The sequence below is a fragment of the Uloborus diversus genome, chromosome 1 (assembly GCF_026930045.1).
Source record: "Uloborus diversus isolate 005 chromosome 1, Udiv.v.3.1, whole genome shotgun sequence".
Classification (NCBI taxonomy): Eukaryota; Metazoa; Arthropoda; class Arachnida; order Araneae; family Uloboridae; genus Uloborus; species Uloborus diversus.
In genome coordinates, this window is record NC_072731.1 from 73,197,091 (window position 1) to 73,217,915 (window position 20,825).

The 20,825-nt window shown below is 31.6% G+C and overlaps 1 long non-coding RNA gene across 1 annotated transcript in view; it reads right to left on the reverse strand.

The window, feature by feature from the left end:
• The window catches only part of LOC129234646 (uncharacterized), a 116,859-nt gene that overhangs the window by 47,749 nt on the left and 48,285 nt on the right, over positions 1-20,825 (reverse strand). The window contains exon 2 of the long non-coding RNA XR_008581558.1: positions 10,421-10,628. This is a non-coding gene — a long non-coding RNA (uncharacterized LOC129234646). The remainder of the gene's footprint in view (positions 1-10,420; positions 10,629-20,825) is intronic.

Below are 20,825 nucleotides of genomic sequence, written 5' to 3' on the forward strand. Positions count from 1 at the left end.
ATCGTCTTCATTGATGCTCTCGGGTATTTTAGTATAGTACAAAAAAACTTTCTCAACATTTCTTATTGCCATCCACATTTTCCATGCAGTACCTAGTTTCACCAATGCTGGCAAAACTAGACACCGTGCGCTCACGTAAAGGTATAGGGAAAAGGCAGAAGATCTGGAACACCTTGTGGAACTTTACGGTGCAAAACGTAGATGGGAAGACATCGCAGATATTCTCCACTTCGACACTCCATCCATAGCTCTTGCAGTTTCGGAACTCGGAACATAGCAATCACTACATCATCACTGTCAACAGTTTTCACGGTGATCTTTGCATGACCCGAGTATTCCGAGTATTCATTCTGCACATAAAGGAATAGCCATGCATCGGCTTCTTCGTGGGATACGGGAGACATGGTTTCAAAATTGTTCTGGACTGAAGCAATTACAGTGTCTTTGTAGGAGCGTACAACCTGCATCCCATCTGGTAGATCCATCTTCACGAGATTTGCTGCAAAAAATTCGAAAAGCTCCTCTTTATTTTCATCTTTCGCAAGAAATGACTTAAATGACTCTGGTATCAAAACATTGGATTTAATACTTTTTCTTGGTTCAGATCCTCTAAAATTGTCTCGTGTCGCTTCTCAAACTTCCTTTTGAATATCGGTCAAAAACTTAATCCACCCTATGAACTTTTTTTAGTCTCATTAATTTGTACGGCTTTACAATCTGATCGCAGTTTTGTTGGACAGTTCGAGTAGACTAAAGAACAAGCATGTGAATCAGTGCAGTCCCATCAATGAACAATGGGTTCCGGAATAGCTGTCAAAACCAGTCCAGTTGATTGGAAGATACAAGAAACTACGTCGGACTTTTTTCTTGGTTTCCTAAATTTGCCACGGTTTGATATAGAAGGTGGACACGAGATGTTTTCATTAGAAGAAAATCTTTTATATCCATTTGAATTGCTTGGCAGGCAACATATAGCTTAGCAAAAAGAGTGCTGCCCCTCCTAAAATCAACAATGTTTTGCTTGTCTTCGGACCTGAACAGAAATATTTTTCTGCTGATCAAGAGGAGATTGTTTCTTTTAATAACATCATGTATGAATAATTTTCTTAACACTAAGCGATCAAAAAACACAAATGTATTGAATTGGCTTGCGCTGACATCACAGAAATGGCATTTTTTTCCTAGAGAATAATTTTGTTGCTGTTTACTGTAGTTAAATCGTTATCTTCGAAAGGATTCCTGTGTTCTTTAAATGTTCCAGCTAGGCCGGGAACATGAGTTTCATACCGAATACAAAAGCTTCTAGTATCTTCATGTATCTAGTATCTAGCTTTTCAGTAGTGACGTCAGACTTCAGGCTTTGATTTTCTTCAAACTCCCCAACCATGCGCACAACTTCCGGTCCAGCAACCTTCCATTGTATTAATGACGCCTTGTGACTTAAACGTGATAGATTAGTTGATGGTTTTTAAATTAATTTGTTATTTTGCTCATGCAAATGGTCGTGTGTCATCCTGAAAAATTTCCTCTCAGTTTTGGAGCCAGATAATGATTTTGATAAATTTTCCCTACGAAACTCCTGAAAAATAGCTGGATGCATCTCTAGTAATTGCTTCAAATTGAACAGAATATTGAAGGCCATCGGGCATAATTTGTATGACAAGAACAAACATCCATGGACATATGTTCTCAAGAGTGAGGATAAAAAGTGAGAAATTTCCTCGACGAATAGTGAGCACCAGATTTAAAAGTATACATTCTAGCTCCATGGTGATCTTCCAGTACTTAAACTGAGGCAATTCTTCTGATCTTCGCTTAACCCAGTCTGTAAATGTTTCATCTATATCTCTTTTCCATTTTAATACGCTTTCTCTAACAGAACTTGGAGAGTAGTTACTGCAATATCGTGAGCGTATCGAACTTCTCTTCACATGCGAAACTTTTAGTATTCTTTCTGCTCTACCCAACGTTGCTACATGAGCTTCTACTAGGAGTTCAGTTCATCCACTTCCTTCAAGCCATGTACCTATTGCAGATGAAACAGCCATTTATATGTGGAGACCACCTGACATGGCCAACATTTTATCTTCGTCATACTCGTTCAGCATAACCCACTGAATAGATTTTAGCAGGGCGAAGGTGGGACCCAGATTACAAACACTTAATTCATTAAATATTTCACTTTTTCAAAAGCACATGAAAGAAATGACTGCAAACTATGTTATTATTTTGAGGTCACATGGATTAAATGAAGGATAAAAATTTATTATAAAAAGTATTGCGAATTTTAAATACGTTTTGTTTATTGAAAAGGACGTAAAGGAATGAATACAAGCTCTATATATGATAATGTTAATGCTAGATGTAACCAACAATTGAAGTTATCGATTTCAAACCGAAATAGAATTATATGACTGATCTGTATTTGATATTATTTGTTACAGCTTCAATTAGTCAAATATTCAGTTATTGAAAATTATATCTGAATAATAAACATATCACTATGGAATTAATTATTGCTGAGAACAGCAGAACTGAAAAGAAACGTGCTAGGTGGACTGCAATCCAAAGTTACAGCTTGTTGACGGAAAAAAATCGAGGAGGCGTTCTGATTCTTGCCGCTATACGGCAGACGTTCGCACTTGCAGGAGAAGTGAATTATTATGTGACAATACATATGTGTATTGAATCCGGTAAGGAATTTTTAATTAAAAGTTTCAGTGCGGGCTTGATGTGGCGGAACAGTTGGAACAGTTCAATGAGAATGCCCCACCCCTCTCGCCCCATGTAGTTACGTTATTGCAGTGAAATTTTTTAAACTATTTACTAAGGGGGAGGGGGGAGAACAAATGCATGTTTTTATAGTTTATTTTAGAGTTTTTATTTAGTGCAGCTATTTTTTACGGAATAATGATTTCTAATGGCGTTTTGAGCAGTTAAACGAAACTTTTCACCTTTTCACGACGGCCATTTTGATGACGGAAATTTTAATAACTCTAAAACTACTTGTCTTAGGAGGAAAAATCAATCTCTCATAAATAGCTCTTTTAAAGCTCTTTCAGATGATACACATTCATATCACAATATAAAGATCTGTAATGTAGTTCTAAGCAGTTAAACGTACGTACTTACCTTTCCAGGCGGCCATTTTGATGACGTTAATTGTAATAACTCTTAAACTATTTGTGATAGGAAACAAAGTCAATCCCTATTGAATAGCTCTTTTAAAGTGCTTTTAAATGATATACTTTAATATCGCAATATTACGATCCATAATAGAGTTCTAAGCAGTTAAACGAACGTACTTTTCTTAATAAGGCGGCCATTTTGATGACGTCATCACAGGGGGTTCATGACCTCTGATCAAATGCCTCCCAGCGGATTTTTGTTCTTAGATGTGTACATAAGCACTGTGCAAAATTTCAGACTGGTATCCGGAAGGGAAATGTTTTGGGTATTTTTGTCACAAGCTCCACGGACTATAATTACTTGTATTTAAAGTAAATAACGTAAATTTTAGGGAAAGGATGTAAGATGGTCACTACGGACTCATGCATGTGGCCACTAATGGATAAAATTTGATGTTTGGGAAAGAATTGATAAAAAACTGAAAAAAAAGTTTAAATTATGACATTTTTAGAAAATGGGGCGATTAAGGAAGAGTTGTGCTATAATACGCTCATTGAGTTTAAAAATTGGTATTGATATTGTAGATCAATACCACAGCTTTAAAAATACACAAAATATGCTTAACTTTGGCCACTACAAGTGCGTTTCCTTCACTGCTCGTGTCACTAGCAGCACCTATTATGTTTCTGGTGCAATGAACGCCGGAAAATTGAATGAATTATTAGTAGAATCAGCCGCTTCAATTCATCTAATTTTCCCATTTCGTTTTCATTATTTAAAATACTGTGTTCAGAAATGAATCCTGAGAGTTATTATTTAGGAATTCTCCGGAATGACTAATAAGTAAATTCCGCGAAAGTGTAAACAAATATGTTGTTTTCTTTTTAATAAAATAATGGGCATAGCTCCCTAAAAGGCAAATTAGTTATACTGCTGCTGTCGTGCTAAGCACATATGTGGTATATGCATATTTTATCAAAATTGAGTTATTTTCACCGGGTGATCATTAGAGTAATTTAGTTTACCTAATTCTAATTTTTTTTTTTCTGGTTTGTGAACGCGAAATATCAAAAAAAGTTTTAGAAAAAAAATAGTATCTGATTATTTTGGGTAGTTTGCTAAGGATATTTGAACGTAAGTGATGAAAAAATAATAAGCCTTTAAATTGGTATATGCGACAGTTGCCTCTTTTTTTTTCTTAGTGATCCCGTAGTTTCCACTTTTGTGCTTTAGTAACGTAATTGTAGCAGATTACTAAAATTTACTTGAAGTATTAATTAAATAGTTGACATAGGTCGATAATAAAAGCTATTATGACCTGACATAAATGTTAATGTAAATATTCAAGTTTTTCCTTTTAAAAGTTTTTTTCAAATGCAAATTAAAAGTTCAATTCAAGTAATATATTCATATCTAATTCTTTTCTACAAAAAAAAAAGCATTTTATTCTACTCAGTGGAATTCGTGTTTAAGTATCGTCTGCTGTCAAAATTTTCTTCGCGCTCAGTGAAGATAATATGGAAAAAAATATTATTGTCTAATATAAATGACTAGTGGTACCACCACGGCTTTGCCCGTAATAGAAAAATTAAAAGGTCTTTTGGTTCGCCTGTATATTTACAAATAATGTACGGTGAATTTTCTCGTCAGTTGGCTTGTATCCATGTTACGGTTCAACGTTATGGTAATTTCGTATCTCGCCAATTGGCTTATGCCCATGTTACGGTTCCACGTTATGATAATTTCGTAATTTACTCGTCCATCTTATGATAGTTTTGTTCTTAAAATTGGAATAGAAAAAGAATCACATCGAATTTTCAAAAAATCGCTTCGAGGTGCACACCCACATGCTACAAACTAACTTTGTGCCAAATTTCATGAAAATCGGCCGAACGGTCTAGGCGCTATGCGCGTCACAGAGATTCAGACATCCAGACATCCTCCTGACATCCAGACATCCTGACATCCAGACAGAGAGACTTTCAGCTTTATTATTAGAAAAGATTATACATAAATTCAACTTGTTCTATTTTGTCATGTTTGTTTTAAAATTATTTACTATCATTTGCTGTCAAAACTAACCATCACACTCAGTTAATGAATATAAAGAACAGAAAATTACTATGAGTTACATATAGTTCTAAATGTCTGAAATTCTGAAGATGGTATTTTGCGAAGGCAGATTCTGTTAGATTTGTATTAACAAAATAAAACGACAGCTAAGTCTCTTAGTCCAAATAAAGATGTTTTCAGAACACTTTAATACTACACTAAGCGAGTTTCAGTAAACTATTTCTGTGGTATCCGTTCAGATACGCTAAGTATGATAGTAATAGTCACTGTCGGTGAAATTAGCCTAGTATATGAAATTGTGAAGATAAAATTTGTTGTAACTGCAATCATTAACTCCAAATATATACTTTTACAAAAATCAGACTTGGGTAGGTTGGATCAAGTATTTACGAAACGACTACTGGGGATTGAACATTAAATTAAGTCAGACGAGTTGTCAAACTTTAATTATGAATTTATCATTTTAGCTTCACTGCAGATTTACCATTTGTGCTTAATACTGCAGTGTAAACATTTTCCCCTCCGCATATACGAGTAAATCCTTTATCTCCCAAGAGCTTTTTCCCGTGAAAAATACTGTCTAAACCAGAAAACACAAGAATTAAGTTTTGCAGCAATTTTGAAGTCCTTTAACTGATATCTTTGGTTTGCTGCAAAACTATTGAGCATTTACTTTTAGATATCATTACTGTTTTATTTTTTTAGACTCGATGCAACCAAACACTTAAACTGGTCTACAGCCAGCCATTTGTCATCCAATCATCACGTCGACTCCAGTCGCTTATCGACAAAGGAGATTATCACCTGTGAAACAAAATCGGTTGGAAAATGTACCACTTTCTTTAACATACAATTTTCTTCCACATTTCAAAATAAAATTATTGATTGAAAACTGACAAACGTAGCGTTTCTTCACACAAGAATGCACATGCAGAGCAATTTATTCTAGATACAATTCTCAATAAACACTAGAAGTAGATGTGTGAGAGAAGACTCGACGAGGATTCCATAACATTCTAAAACTTAAAAACTTATTTTAATCTTTTTGCCCTTATTTTTTCAAGCAAAAAAGAAAACTTTATTTCACTATTAGTGATATTAAATTTCCGAGTATCGAATTATCAGATTAACATTTCTACTTTATGAGGAAAAGGAATTAATTCCGCTAATGGTATCATTTTTGAGCAATGAAAGACGCAAAGCAGTCTGTTAATTATGTGCGTTGAAGATAGAGATAAAACTTCGAAAAACATAGTTAGGGGATAAAAAGTATAGAACATCGTTGTTGTTACAAAGAGTATTTCTAATATTTTTAGGAACCCGATTCACAGCTTTCTAACTATTTGAATAACTTATTGTTGGTATAAATGGAAATATGAAGTTAATGTTTACGAAGATTATTATTTCGTTTGTGGTGAACTTTGAAGCGAAACTATTAGTGCGTGAAAGTTGGCAACATAAAGAAATCATTCTGAGAGCTATTTTTGATCCCAAACGATTGTTTTAATGCCATCATTGTTTGAAGATGACGCTGCGAAAAAAATTGCTTCTTAAAATATAGTTATCTCTCGATTCTTTTTTCACCTGCAGGTCTACGGATGTGAAGTAACGGGTTTCTAAAAGATTTATTTGCCATGTAAAGATTACTAAAAAGAAATTAGTAAATGAATTGTATCCTTTCAGCTATTTTTGCAGTGCAATTTATTTCTTCCATTTACTCCTTATATAGAGAACTCTTGCGCAAGTGGAAAAACTAATTAGTTAACTTATCGTAGTTAAGCGTATCATCATCTTTATCTCATTTCTTTGCAGATTTTTTTGATGGGTAACTTACGCTTTTGTCGGTATCGTTTCCAAATTTAACATATAACTTAATTTCTTGTACGGTTTCACTCTTTAAATGCCATCAGAATACTTTTGAAGGTTTTAGCGGATCGCATGCGATTGAGTTTCGAGCGAGCGGCGGATGGAATTTCGTTGATGAGTATCTTCTGATGCTTCTGAGCTGCTTGTGTACGTTACGGATATCTGACTACAGTAAACTCCCGATTATCCACAAGCGAACTATCCGCGACTCAATCAACAATTAGGAACACATATTTTCGCAGTGAGACGCAAATACAAATGGTTGTTTTCTTTTCTTTTCTTTTTTTTTTTTCTTTTGTAATTGTAAATTTAAACTGAGTTGTTTTTGTTTTATTCATTTACTTATTTTCTGTGCTTTCTTCATCGTACATGCACTTGTTCTTTATTGATTTTAAGCTCTATTGTACAAAAATACAAGATGAAGAAGCTGAAAAATTTACATCAGAAAGAGGGAAAAATACATCCGGATCGAGGGTGTCTTGACCCACCGCCTCAAGTGGGAGAAGCGATCCCCACTCGACCACTGAGATCCCAATTAGTAGACTTAGTAAAAAAAAATTCAGGCAGCGAAAACTACCTGCATTTGTTGCACGCAGGTAGCGTGCGACACAGTGTGCAACACCAAACGTGCGCCGATCCCGAACTGACAAAATATGACAACTGGTTGTTGATATGGTGAATTTTGTTTACTGTCATGTGTTTAGTGACACTTCCAAGGTTAAGACAAATCGATTGACGTAAGAATTACCAAAATTGACCTAGACGTTTAGCCCCTAGAACGACACATAGGAACAGACATACATATATAGACTGATAAACACATTACCCTACTTTGCGTCGCGCACGCGTAGTCGGGTTTTTACCCGACATTCTGTAAAAAAAAATCATCTAACACAACGTTTCAAATAATATAGCAAATTATCTTTTCTTACGTGCAATGTCAACCTTATGCAGCAATGCTCAGCAATAAAAACAGATAGTGTATTTGTTATTGACGTTTTAGTAAGTAAAGCAAAAGATATTATTTAAGCTAAAAATTTTATTAAACTTATAAATGAATTTTAAAACTAATTTAAGTATCAACTTAGTTAAGTAAGTCAGTTAGTCACTAAAAGCTAAAGTAACGAACCCTCTCAATTTGCAAATGAAACATAAAATACAAGTATACAACTGTGAAAATCATCTATTTAAAGCATTTTTAACCAATGCAGCTGTTAATGAACTACTACCGTATTATTCCGCATTAGCCGGCATGCCGGAGAAAAGCAAAGTTGACCAGCATGTCGAAAAATTCGAATTTTCCAGGATACCGGATAATTCAAAGTTTATTTTGCAACAAAACAAAAATCAATTTCCTTATTCAGTTCCAATCAGAAAGCAAACCACTGTAACGAAAAAAAAATTAAATAAACTCCAAAAGTACCGTTCTTTCAAAAAAAATGTGTATTGGTTTTTTATGATAGGTTATTATTAACGGATTTAATTATATGCCCATAATTTAATCAATTCAAAAGCATTCATTGTTCTTGCGATTTATTCATATTTGTTTTAATAAATTATTTTAGATTCCTTTTAGAGAGGTAAGGTTTTTTTTTAATTTTATTTATATTTTTATTTATTTATTTATTTCTTTATTTATTGAATAGCTATGGTAAATTCTTTAGCACTGATTGAAGGGCGGTAACTTACTGCTTAAATAATTGCTTAGATTTAATTTCATTTTTTTCAAAATTATTCGTTATTATACAATATTTTTTTTGTTAAAATAGCAAATAACACTGTTAGCAAATATTTTTTGCAAAATTAAAATATTTATTAATGCTAATAAGATAAGTATAGAACTTATATTAATTTTTAAGGTGAACATATTTCTTATAGTTATTTTTATTTTTTATTCCTAACTTCGATTTTTCCGGCATGCTGGAAAAGACAAAGATGGTGTTATTTAAAATCTGGTGACCCCAAAATTTTGCAGCATGCCGGTTAATGCGGGACAATACGGTAATATATTCGGAACAACAGTTTTACTTTGATTGAGAAGAACTTTTAATTGAAAAAAAAATCAAGTTTTAGTCATATTCTAAGTTCTATTTTAATTTAGTTCATAATTTGTAATGACAATGCTATCAAGTTATTACTGTGATATTATTTATGATTCAAACTATATCATTTTGTTTTCTCATTTGAATCAAATAGTTTATTATAGTACGAACACCGTGTCAACAAATCTGCAATCAAAAAGTTAATGTTATTGAAAAAGAATTATCAAAATTAAAAAATGCATATCTACGCAATATATATATATATATATATATATATATATATATATATATATATATATATATATATATATATATATATATATATATATATATATATATATATATATATATATATATATATAGATATATATATATAGATATATATATATATATATATATATATATATATATATATATATATATATATATATAGATATATATATATATATATATATATATATATAGATATATATATATATATATATATATATATATATATATATATATATATATATATATATATATATATAGAGAGAGAGAGAGAGAGAGAGAGAGAGAGAGAGAGAGAGTTAAAACTATTTACTGTGCAGTTTGGCATTATTCTTCATGACACAATTTTTTTATAAAAAAGTAAATTAAATAAGTCCTTCAATAGCGGATTAGTAAATTTTATACCCCTCCATAAACCAAAACATTCAGCTTAATCATTTTCCTTAAACATTTGCTAAACAAAATTTAAAGTATTGTTTAAAACATAGGTTCAATCATAAACACTGATGTAAAACAAGTGCTTGCTTACGCATTTTAAGCAAGCTTTTCGAAATGTATATAATCTCCTCTCTTTTATATAATACCGTTTTTTTACGTAGTCAATGAAGTGTTGTAATCGCGCAATTTTTTTCCACCCCAATTTCGGCCTTCCATTTTACCCAGTCACAAATAAAGACGAATAGTTTTTTTTGGTCCGTCCGCAAGTGCAGATGGACCTACTAACGTATGGGCAGATTATATGTATTTTTATATTTTGGGGGGAGGGGGGTATTGATAGTCGACATGCACCAGTGATTTACCGTAAATATTCGAGCTTTCTCTGATGTCTTTGTAATGTAAACGTTCGTATTCAGCGACCAATGTCGACAATTACCAGATTATTGACATCACCGTATTAATTATACATACATCATAATATTAAGCAAAAAAAGGGAGGGGGGGTAGCAATTGATTTGAGCTTTAAAGGAGGGAAAAGTGTTTTAATTACAAGAATATCACTAAGATTTTTGCTAAGTGTCATTAAAAACTTTAAGACTTACTATTCATCTTCAGAATATATATATTGAATGGATCTTTCTCTTTTCAGCATCTCACAACATGTGCTGCATCAAACTGGGAGAACAGATGAAACATCCGCACAGCCTGACGTTAGGTGGGTAAATAAGATTAAGGATGCTTGCTCCGTCGAAAGCGCCTCCCTCAGCTACGCCATCAAGAAGCACAGGTGGCGGTGGTATCGAGAATCTCCTATTGGATGAAACGATTCGAAAAGTAAGAAGTTTTTTGCTTAAAGTTTAAAAGACAGTCCATTTGCACCGTTTTAGCATAAAATACTTAGTGTTTGAATGTGTTATAAGACAAAATATATAATTTCCTGCTCATGATAAAATTTTCTGTCTTAGGAAAGTGTTTTCAGTGTTTGATTTGATATTTATTATTTATTTATTTATTTATTTATTTTTTTGGTTTTATTGTAGTTTTAGGCTGTGTGTGTGTGTGTGTTTATGTGTTTCATCTGTCTTAAACAGTTTTGTCTCATTGAACTCAAACAATTAAAGTTCAACTCATTCAACTCAACGTATTAAGGAACAGTAGCATTTCTTCCTTGAGAAAGTAAAGCGCAGTATCTGCAGAAATGAATCTGAGATTTTGGAAAAAACACATTTTGGATTTGATGCTAATGATAGGGAAATATTGTAATTTGATTGGCTTTTTTTTTTGGAGTAATCATGATTGCTTATTGTTCTCACTTGACAGTTTTGAATTCCTATCATTTTATTTTCCCACCAGCACCCTCTGCCAGCACCACCGTCGCGTCGACCGGCCTCACGATGCTGCTCCTCTTGCGAAAACCGTCTCCAGGTTGCGTCCATATCCTACGCATACACGCCTACACACACACGCCTACACACACATACACACACTCATGCCTGCGCACAGACACAAACACACACTCCTACACAAACACACACATACACTACACATACTCATGCTTGCACACAGACACAAACACATATGCCTACATACACACAACACACACATGAGCGCCTACACACACACACAGCACTGCAAACACAACACGCAAACACATGCATACATACGTACACACACACGCACACACACAAATGCGCCTACACAAACATACACGCGCATTAATAACACTCACGCTCGTGATTGCGAAAAACATAATTTGAATTCAAGATGCCAAAAATTCAAATTAATGTAATTTTTTTTGTTTTATTTTCAACGTAACTGAAAAAGCAAGCTTGTACAATAAAGCTTAAGTAAAATAGATGACAAATTCCAAAATAAATTAAATAAGAAAATGAACAAGAAGAAGAGCAATTTTCAGATACTGCGTTTTATCTTACTACAGCAGATTTTCTTTTAGTGTTACATAAATTACTTAATTATTTACTGACGGCAATTAAAGCAAAGAGAAGCAAATGGGTATAAGTGGACGATTTAAAATTTTAAGTAAAACGCGTTAAAAGCTCAGGTCCTAGATAGACTTGCGTTAATTTCTTCGTAAATCATGTGATATAGCAGCACCTATCAGGTTTAAAAGTAGGGGAATGTGAAACAAAGTGAAGCAGAGGGGCAAAGTGAAATATTAACTGTTCCCCCCCCCCTTCTGAAGTATTTTAACCATGTAGTAACACATGTAGTCTCTACCAGTCAAAAATAGTTAATGAAGATCAAAGTATAGTTGTTCCTCATGTAAAAAATATTACATTCATTATGTTATATTTTTTGTCTGTCAAAAATTATTTTTTGATGCTGTAAAATGATAAATTTCTTGTTGTAACAGTTAAAGTATTATTTCAAACTTACTAATATTCGGGATAGTACTTAATTATTTACAATTAAACTAACTTTTATTTAAAATGTCTTGTACAATTAGTCAAGACTAAGCGGGGCAAAGGAAAATAGTTCATTTCATTCACTTATTCAATCAATTATTAAGTCACGTACATAGTCATTTATCTATTAATTTATTAATTAGTTTATTAATTAATTAATGTATTACTATTCTAAAAGCACTTATTTTTGCGAGGCTTCAGTTTTCACGATATTTGCGATTCCATTACAATTACGAAAATTTAAACCTCGCGAAATACTTTTTTTGCCATCACTTATTTTGTTCCGATAAAAGTCACGATATTTTCAGTTTGCGGAATTAACGATAACTTCATTTTCACGAAAATTACGACTCTCGGAAATATGTGCTTTTAGAGTTGTTCATTTGCTTTTATCGTTTAATAATTCGCTGAAATATTCATATATCCACTTATTATCTTATTCAGTCACCATTTCATTTATTATTATTTTTCGTACATTGATTTATTCATTGCTCATTTATTCTCTTACTGTTTCATTATCCAATTATTTACTCATTTATTATTTTATTTACTCGTTCATTTAGTTAAAAACATTTTAAGAATGAAATAGAAAATGTCATTCGAAAAATATTGCTTTTACTTTGCCCAGTAATTTTTTTTAATGAGAATTTTCCACTTTCTTTTTATAAACTACAAATTTATTTCCAAAAATAAAAAACCTGCTTCATTACAAGTTTTATTATACTTGGTAGCGGACATTTCGGCCCAATTCCAGTGAATTAATCTTACATTCCAGTAGATAGCGTTGACCACTATTTGGTTTCTTTATTCTCCTAAAATCAGTCTTAACCAGTAAAATATTTAAGCTACCGGCTCCAGTTCAGCCTTGTCAGAATAAAGCATTTCCCTGCAGGTCAAACAGTACCAAAAAGTGTTATCAAATTGTAAATAACAAACTAAATTTTTTGGAGCTTCAACAATGAAATAGTGCAGTCCCGCATGGTTTGGCGTGAGTTTCATTGTTGGTGATATCAGAATTATTCGATCTGTGATTTTGGCTATTATAAAAATGAAGAAACAATATTTTCTTCCTCATTCTCTCAGTCTTTCTCTATGAACTGTAATTAAGAAAAATTTATTAGGTTTTTTTTTTTTTTTTTTTGTAATGGTAAGTTATTTTATTTATTTCTGTTTGCCTTACATTCCTCTACTGTCTCTTGTCCCAAAACAGAGGAAATCTTCGACTATTCAAACTGATAGTTTCCAAATTTTTAACTTTAGCACTTACATTCATTTGCTTCTCGTTGCCTCAATTTATAAAAATTATGGTATAATCATAAATTGCTTTTTATTTTTTGTTTTTCTTTTTTATCTTTGTTTCATAAATGGTTTACAAAAATAGTGATTCCGCTTTAATCATATTTATGATTAGTGACTATGTCACAAAATCATTCCAATATATTTATCAGTTTCTGTACTGTACATATAATATGCTTTAACCTAAAAATTACAATTTTAAAAAAATGCTGTGAAGTTGCCAAGAACTGTAAAACAGGGATTTATAGCCAAACTATCACAAAAAAGTGGGATATAACGGGTAAAACAGTGGTCACATTTAGATTCAGTTCAACAGCGAGAACAGTGTCAAAAGCGTTTTGAATTTTTTTTTTTTTTGCCCTCGCAGTTTTATTCATGTTTTAATTGATCAGTTATTTTCCTATTATTTCCTTTCCTTTTAACGTTTTCGATATCGATAGGGAAAATGTAAAGGGCCTTTCGAAACAGAGTAAAATCTGTGTTTCGCACTTTCGTTAATGACGAAGGACTTAAGGAAATAGTCATATCTTCAAATGAAAACATTTGAAACTCAAAATAATATTTTAAATTTTGATGACATGAAGCCAACAAAAAAAAACTTTGGACTCCCATGACTAATAATAAATCTTGCAAATGAAATTTGAATCGCAATAGAGTTTTCAAGTATTCAAAATTATAATGCCCGAGATGGTTTTCAAAGTTTGCTATAGTCAAAGTTAAGTTAAAGCATAGTTTAATTACGGTGAATTGGTGTATTTTTAATGTATTTTGTTAAATCTCTGGATGTCTTAAAATCGTCATAAAGAATTATGAACAAATCTGAAATCAAATACTTAAACATTGAATTTCACTAAGAATTCAGTAAATATTTGACATGCTTTACAAACAATAGTTTTCTTTCAAAATTATAAAAAAAAAAAAAAATACGCGAGGGAAAAAAACATCTATATTTATTTAACTGCAATGCACGCTACACAACTTTAATTATTACATTAATAATGCCAAGAAGAATTATTGCATTAAAGTTAGGCTACAGTTCAACGGCAATATGGCAACGAGATTTCCAGGGAGACAACGTTCACGCTCGCCAGAAATTCTTGAAGCAATCCAGATTTTAATATGCATTTAAAAAATAGAGGAAGAATTTTAAATTCAAATGTAAGAATTAAATGGGCAATATATGGGCAAGAGTAAGAAATATATGGGCAAAGCTAAAGCGTTTCACTTTCTGAAGTATTGCTGCAAATGATCTCATTTTGATATAAATATTTTTTTTCAGACTAAAAAGAAAATACTATTTATTTATTGTTATTACTTCATCTTTTGCACCAATGATACTCTCAAACAGTTTTATTACAGAAGAAATGCATAATATTAAGATTTCCTGTTTTTTTTTTTTTTTTTCCTTTTTAAGTATCGTTAAAAATACTCCCCCCCCCCCTCCTTCCTTTTTTTTTTTTGTTTCTTTCTTCCCAATTTTTTGTCTGCTTAGATTTGAAGTTTTACAATGGAGGAAATTGTGTCGTAATTGAGTTCCTTAACCAGTTTCTCGCATACTTCAACCTTTTCTTAATTGAAAATTTTTAACGTATATTTTAGGCATATCTAGTCATTATCAGTTAGAACTTCATAAAACATAAAACCTGTTTGCGACATTTTTTTTTTTTTTTGTATCCCTTTTCTGTTTACGAAAACTTTTATATGAAAAATTCATTTTGTCGTAAATTTAAGTCAGACATTTTCCCTTAAATACCAAGTCGTTTTTCGCCATGTAAAATAATTTTTTTGCGGAGTATCATGACAGACAAGTATAGACACTTTGGCAATTCACACATCTTTCTAAAATGTTCATTAAACTGTTTGCATATAACACTTGTCGTATTTTTAATTTGTCAAAAATTTAAAATTTACTCATAAGAGTCAAGTACCCAATGCGTTTTGTCGTTGTGCATGACGGTCACTCTGGATACTTCTTAAATTTCTTTAAAAATCGTTACTCGAATTAAAATTTAATAAGTGGAAAACTTAATGATTTCTTAGAATAGTAATACCGGGAATCGTTCAGTAATATGTTTTTGAGATATCAGCTTTTGCTGCAGATCTTAATGTTTTTTTTTCTTTCCAAAAAAAAAAATCTGTTTAGTCATTTTTTGCGATGTTACGTGCATAAATTGTAATCAAAATAAGACATACATTATTTAGAGTGCTTTTAATAGATTGCTTAAACAAGTGCGTAATGTAAGAATGAAGGCTTTCACGGCCGGCGTCAATAATGTTGTGGGGTTCCGGGCCTTGGTTTGAGTGTTGTTACTCCACATTGATCACTTCTAGGAAGAGAAAACCTACCATTCGAAACGCAGTTTTGAAGTGTTACAAAAGAAGAATGTCCAACTGTTAAGCTACTTCTAACCAAACAGCAGCGGTCGTCCAGCAGCGTTAATGAGCCAATCATATCCCAAAACGAAAGGAGCTATTCCCACATAAATAGTGACAGCACTTCGATATCTGCATCAGTTGCTAGGAAGTCGCTTCTCTACAAGCTTCGACCACATAAACACTGAAGATGGCTGCCGCCGATGCGGTCGAAACGTTTGGAGTAACAGCGCTCAGACCACGGCACACCAGCCCGAAATCTTACATTATAAGTGCATTTAATTTTTGCTAACTTCAGCGAAAGGTAATATAAGAAATGAAATATTAATAACAACGGCAGCAAGAATTGTAATATTGATGGCGATGATAATAATAATAGTAATGATGATGGTAATGACGATGGCGAGGATGATAATAATAATTACAAAAATGACGATAGTAACAACAATTATAACAGTAACAATAATAATAATAATAATAATAATAACAATAATAATAATAATAATAATAATAATAATGATGATAACGATAATGATAATAAAATAATAATCATAATAATAATAATAATAATAATAATAATAATAATAATAATAATAATAATAATAATAATGATAAATGATGTATAAAACTCCTTCTAAGTTAGTTCTTTTTCATTCAGTACCTTTTAAGAATGAAAGCAATCTGACATTTATTAAATTGCTTTTTATTTGCTTTTGAATATTGTTCAACATTCCTTGATTACATACGCAACAAAAAAAGCGTAAAAAAAAAAAATCTTGCATAAGAAAATATTTTCTTTCCTTTATACATACTTTCATACATTCTTTGTTTCACGTTTCTATATAAAAAAAGAAAAGGTCAATACGTTCCCATCTGGAAACTGTTGTTGTGGTTTCCTGTTTCTTCTTCTCCACAGAGAACAGCGATACAAATTCTCTGGTTGAGAAATTCAAGCTAAGAGATGTTAAAACTACGTGAAAGCTTTCTTCCATTGCTGGAAAAAAAAATGTAGAAGTTCGTGCACGAGTAAAGTTTTCAGGCACTTTTTTTTTCACTTAAATTTTATTCAAATACGTTTTGAAATTATACTAGTTACCTTAATATTGTTGCGAAAACATATGTTTAAGAGTTTTCTCAAAATCATCAGATGCAGAAATATGTTTTTGTCTTCTTAAAATATCTTTGAAAGGAGATTGCTTTTTATCAAAGTTCTTCGATAGACATAGATGAGTTTCTTATTTATATACATCTTCAAATGATTTTACTGAAAAACATGTCTATATGTATAATAGAAAGTGCAGCACTGTGCATAATTTGAAAAATAGACAGTGGAAAACACAGAAAACTCTTAAAAACACATTTCAATTAATTTAAATCATTGCAAAATGGATCTTTAAGTTATAATGTGACAATTCTTATTCTTTAAAAAAAATGCTCTTTACTCACGATTAAAGGTTTTTCAATATCTTATCGAAAAGAGCATTGTAAAGTGAAATGTAAAAACATTTTTTTTAATTGTTGCTTTAAAATTGATTCTGGATTTGCTGTTCATGATTTAGGTTCTCCTCCCTCCCCCCTCCAAAAAAATCTCTCTCTCTCTGTCTTTTTTTAGGTTGTAAATTATAGTCATAAAGAAATTGCAAAAAAAACTTCATAAAAGTTACATATTTATGGAAAACAGGGATTTCGTAATGAAATGAGCTTGCGGGAATAGTAAAACAATTTAGTTTAAAGATAGTTTGAAATTTTAACAAGAACAAGCAACAGTGAATCTCTTTTTTTTTTTTTTACTGCGACCGAAATGTGTTTAAGAATAAAAGCATACCCAAGTCAAAAGTTTAAAGTTTGAAAATATCTTCGTGAAAAACACACGTAAACAGACATTATTCTTGAAAATAAACATATGTATTTTTTTTATTTTGAAAAATGCATATGACAATATTATGTATTCAACTGCACAGAAAAGCATAAACTTTCCATTTTTAGACAAAAAATTAACGTTCTACTGTAACAATTTAATAAAACAGAAGAAGTTTTTTGGTTATCGGTCTTCATTTCAATGAGAAAAACATATGTCTTTGACAATGTCAGAAAACGACATAAACAAACAGCAGATGTTTTTAATGAGAAAATGGAGCAAAATGGTATATGAGAGTAAAATCAAAGATTTTTGGGCAATGTGTAATTTTAGAAAATAGTTCTAAGTGTAACCAGAACTTTTTTGCGCTACTGAATCTTTCTTGTAAAAGTATTATCATCTTCAAAGTCCTTTTCGAAAAGAAAACGTATAGTTTGGTTTATTTTTCAAAATCTGGTAATTTCACTTCTAATGTATCGTATACTAGGGTAATGGAGAAACAACGAACCTTGAACTTTGAAATAAAGTAATGTATGTCATTGCTGAGGGCCAGAAAAAAACTGACTTAAAAAACATTTATCATTTGATAATTTTGACTAATAGATAAATTATCTTATTAGTTGTAAAACAATACTTGGAATATTTTCCTACTGTGAATGCAGTGAAGTGGTTCATACACATAACCAGTTATTTAAAATATTTCATTCTATGCCAATCAGTGTACAAAAGTCAGAATTAGTAGAAGAATAATCGATTTTAGAGCGATAAATCAAAATACTGAAGTACATATGAGTCAGTGAGAAGTAAAAGGATGTAGGTGGACTTTTTCAAGTTTTGAATAAAACGCGTTTAAAGGCAAGGTTCTTCGAAGGCTTCCATTGAAAAGTGTTTCGAAATTATGCTGTATAACACCGCCTACAAGGGCTACTAGTACTATCTCTTGTCCCAAGGCAGAGGAGAGGTTCACCTATCATTTGTCCTGGTTTCTCCAAATTTTTAATTTGGCCATTTACATCCTTTGCTCGTCAATGCCTCACATTTCCTTAGAAACTACCCCGTAATGTGACCATATAATTCTATGAAATAACCGCAAGCAAACGGACATTTCAAGAAAAAAAACAATTATCACTATTCGCTGTACTAATAAACTGTAGAAGGTGCTGCTGTCTCTGTCCAATGGCTGCAGAAAGAGGTATCATACTTACAACTGTCCAATGAGACATCAACGTTGTCTGAGCAAAATTTAAATGTTTTACTTTTTTGGCAAATTTCCGAAACCATCGCAAGGTGTCGTATCTAAACACTAGAATTGCAAATTAAGTGAAGGGATATTGTTTCAGAAATAATAACATAGTAAGAATTTTGTGATTGAAATTGGTAGTTTTTTTATACATTAGCTTTGAACACATTTTGAAATTGACTTTTAGTCCTTTTTAGCTCTAGGAAGAGTTTTCTGCGGTTGTCTTATTACCATATTTTGTGATTAATTCAGGGATTCCAAAATGTGGAACAGCTATGTATTTCATAAATTTTCATCGGTATGTATGTGTAATTTAAATAATCAACTGACTGTTCAGATAAATATTCATACAGAATTAATTTGCTGTTAGTTTTAGGAATTATTATTGTGCATGCTTTAAAATTATAACCTGAAAAAATCCAATGTTTTCAAAATATAGTTCATTTTGTTAGTTATCGAATCATTCACTTGAAGTGCGCCTGGCAAATATTTTTTAGTATTATCAAATTCAAAATGCCCAAATTAAAAAAAAATGAATAAAATAAAACCTTTAATAATTTAATGTTAAAAAAACATTTGTAAATCTTGTAATCGTGGATACAGAAAAGCATATTAAAATTTAGATTAAAAGACATTCAAATGCGTTTCAAAAAAAAAATAAAGCAAACATATGAAATAGGTGTAAACCTTTACATTCATAATAAATTAACGAAAACAAAGTTAATGAGGCAAGAAAAGGAAGTTCAATGCAAACACCTGTTTTAGAATTACAAGGCGGAGTTTTCAAAGCAACAGGAGTGATATAATTTAAGAAAGAACACTTGCCAGACTACAGAAGAAAAAAGAGCTTTTGCTAGACGCTTTTTCATTCATAAGTTCTTAAGTGTTGCATTAAAAAGAGATTTATTGAAGATTCGTAACATGTATATGCAACAGTTTACAATTTTCGCTATTTTTTTAATTAAAAAAAAAAAAAAACAAATAAAATATGTGTTGTAAGATTTAAGTTCCAAGCCTTCAAAAATTGAGTTTCAAAACATAAATATATCAACAATGTATTTTCCATGCGCTAAAAAGTTTTCTAGTGCAACAACTAATGCCAAGTTCATTTGGGATTATTTTCTTATAAATTTTAAAATCCAAAATGTTTAACACGAATGAAGTTGTGATGAGCAAAGGGATGTAAATGGCAAAGTTACAAATTTGATGATAACCAGTACAAATGGTAGGTGGACCTCTCCTCTGTCATTGGGCAAGATATACCCCTGATAGCAGCTCCGGTAGGTTCTGTTGGTCATCATGAGTTAAAAAAAACCTTTCAATGACAGCCTACCTAAGACCTTATCTTTAATCGCATTTCACTCAAAAACTGAAAATGTCCACTTACTTCCCTTTGCTTCTCACTGCCTCAAAGAAACTGAAAAATGTTCAGGCATGCGTTTGGAGTTGTAAGATTGTCAGGCTATCAAGTGCAAGAAAAGGAAGTTATACAAGAAAAAATGCTGTATCTCATTTGTCAAAGTTTTGTCTTTCGGATACTGCATAGCAGGCAAATGCAAGATATTGTCCTTTTAAAACTTAATAGCTTTCATCTTGTGTGAATATGAATATAGATAAAATGATATACATATACCCTCTCCCTCGAAAATAATCAAAAAACAAAAATGTCATAAAGACCCTGTAGACAACAACGTCTAATTTTTTAAAGTTTCAGCAAGTACCATCGCAACATTGTCAAAGACAGCATTCGATCTAAAATTAATTAGACTTATAATTAAAACCGTATTAAAATATCTCTGGGATACATAGTATAA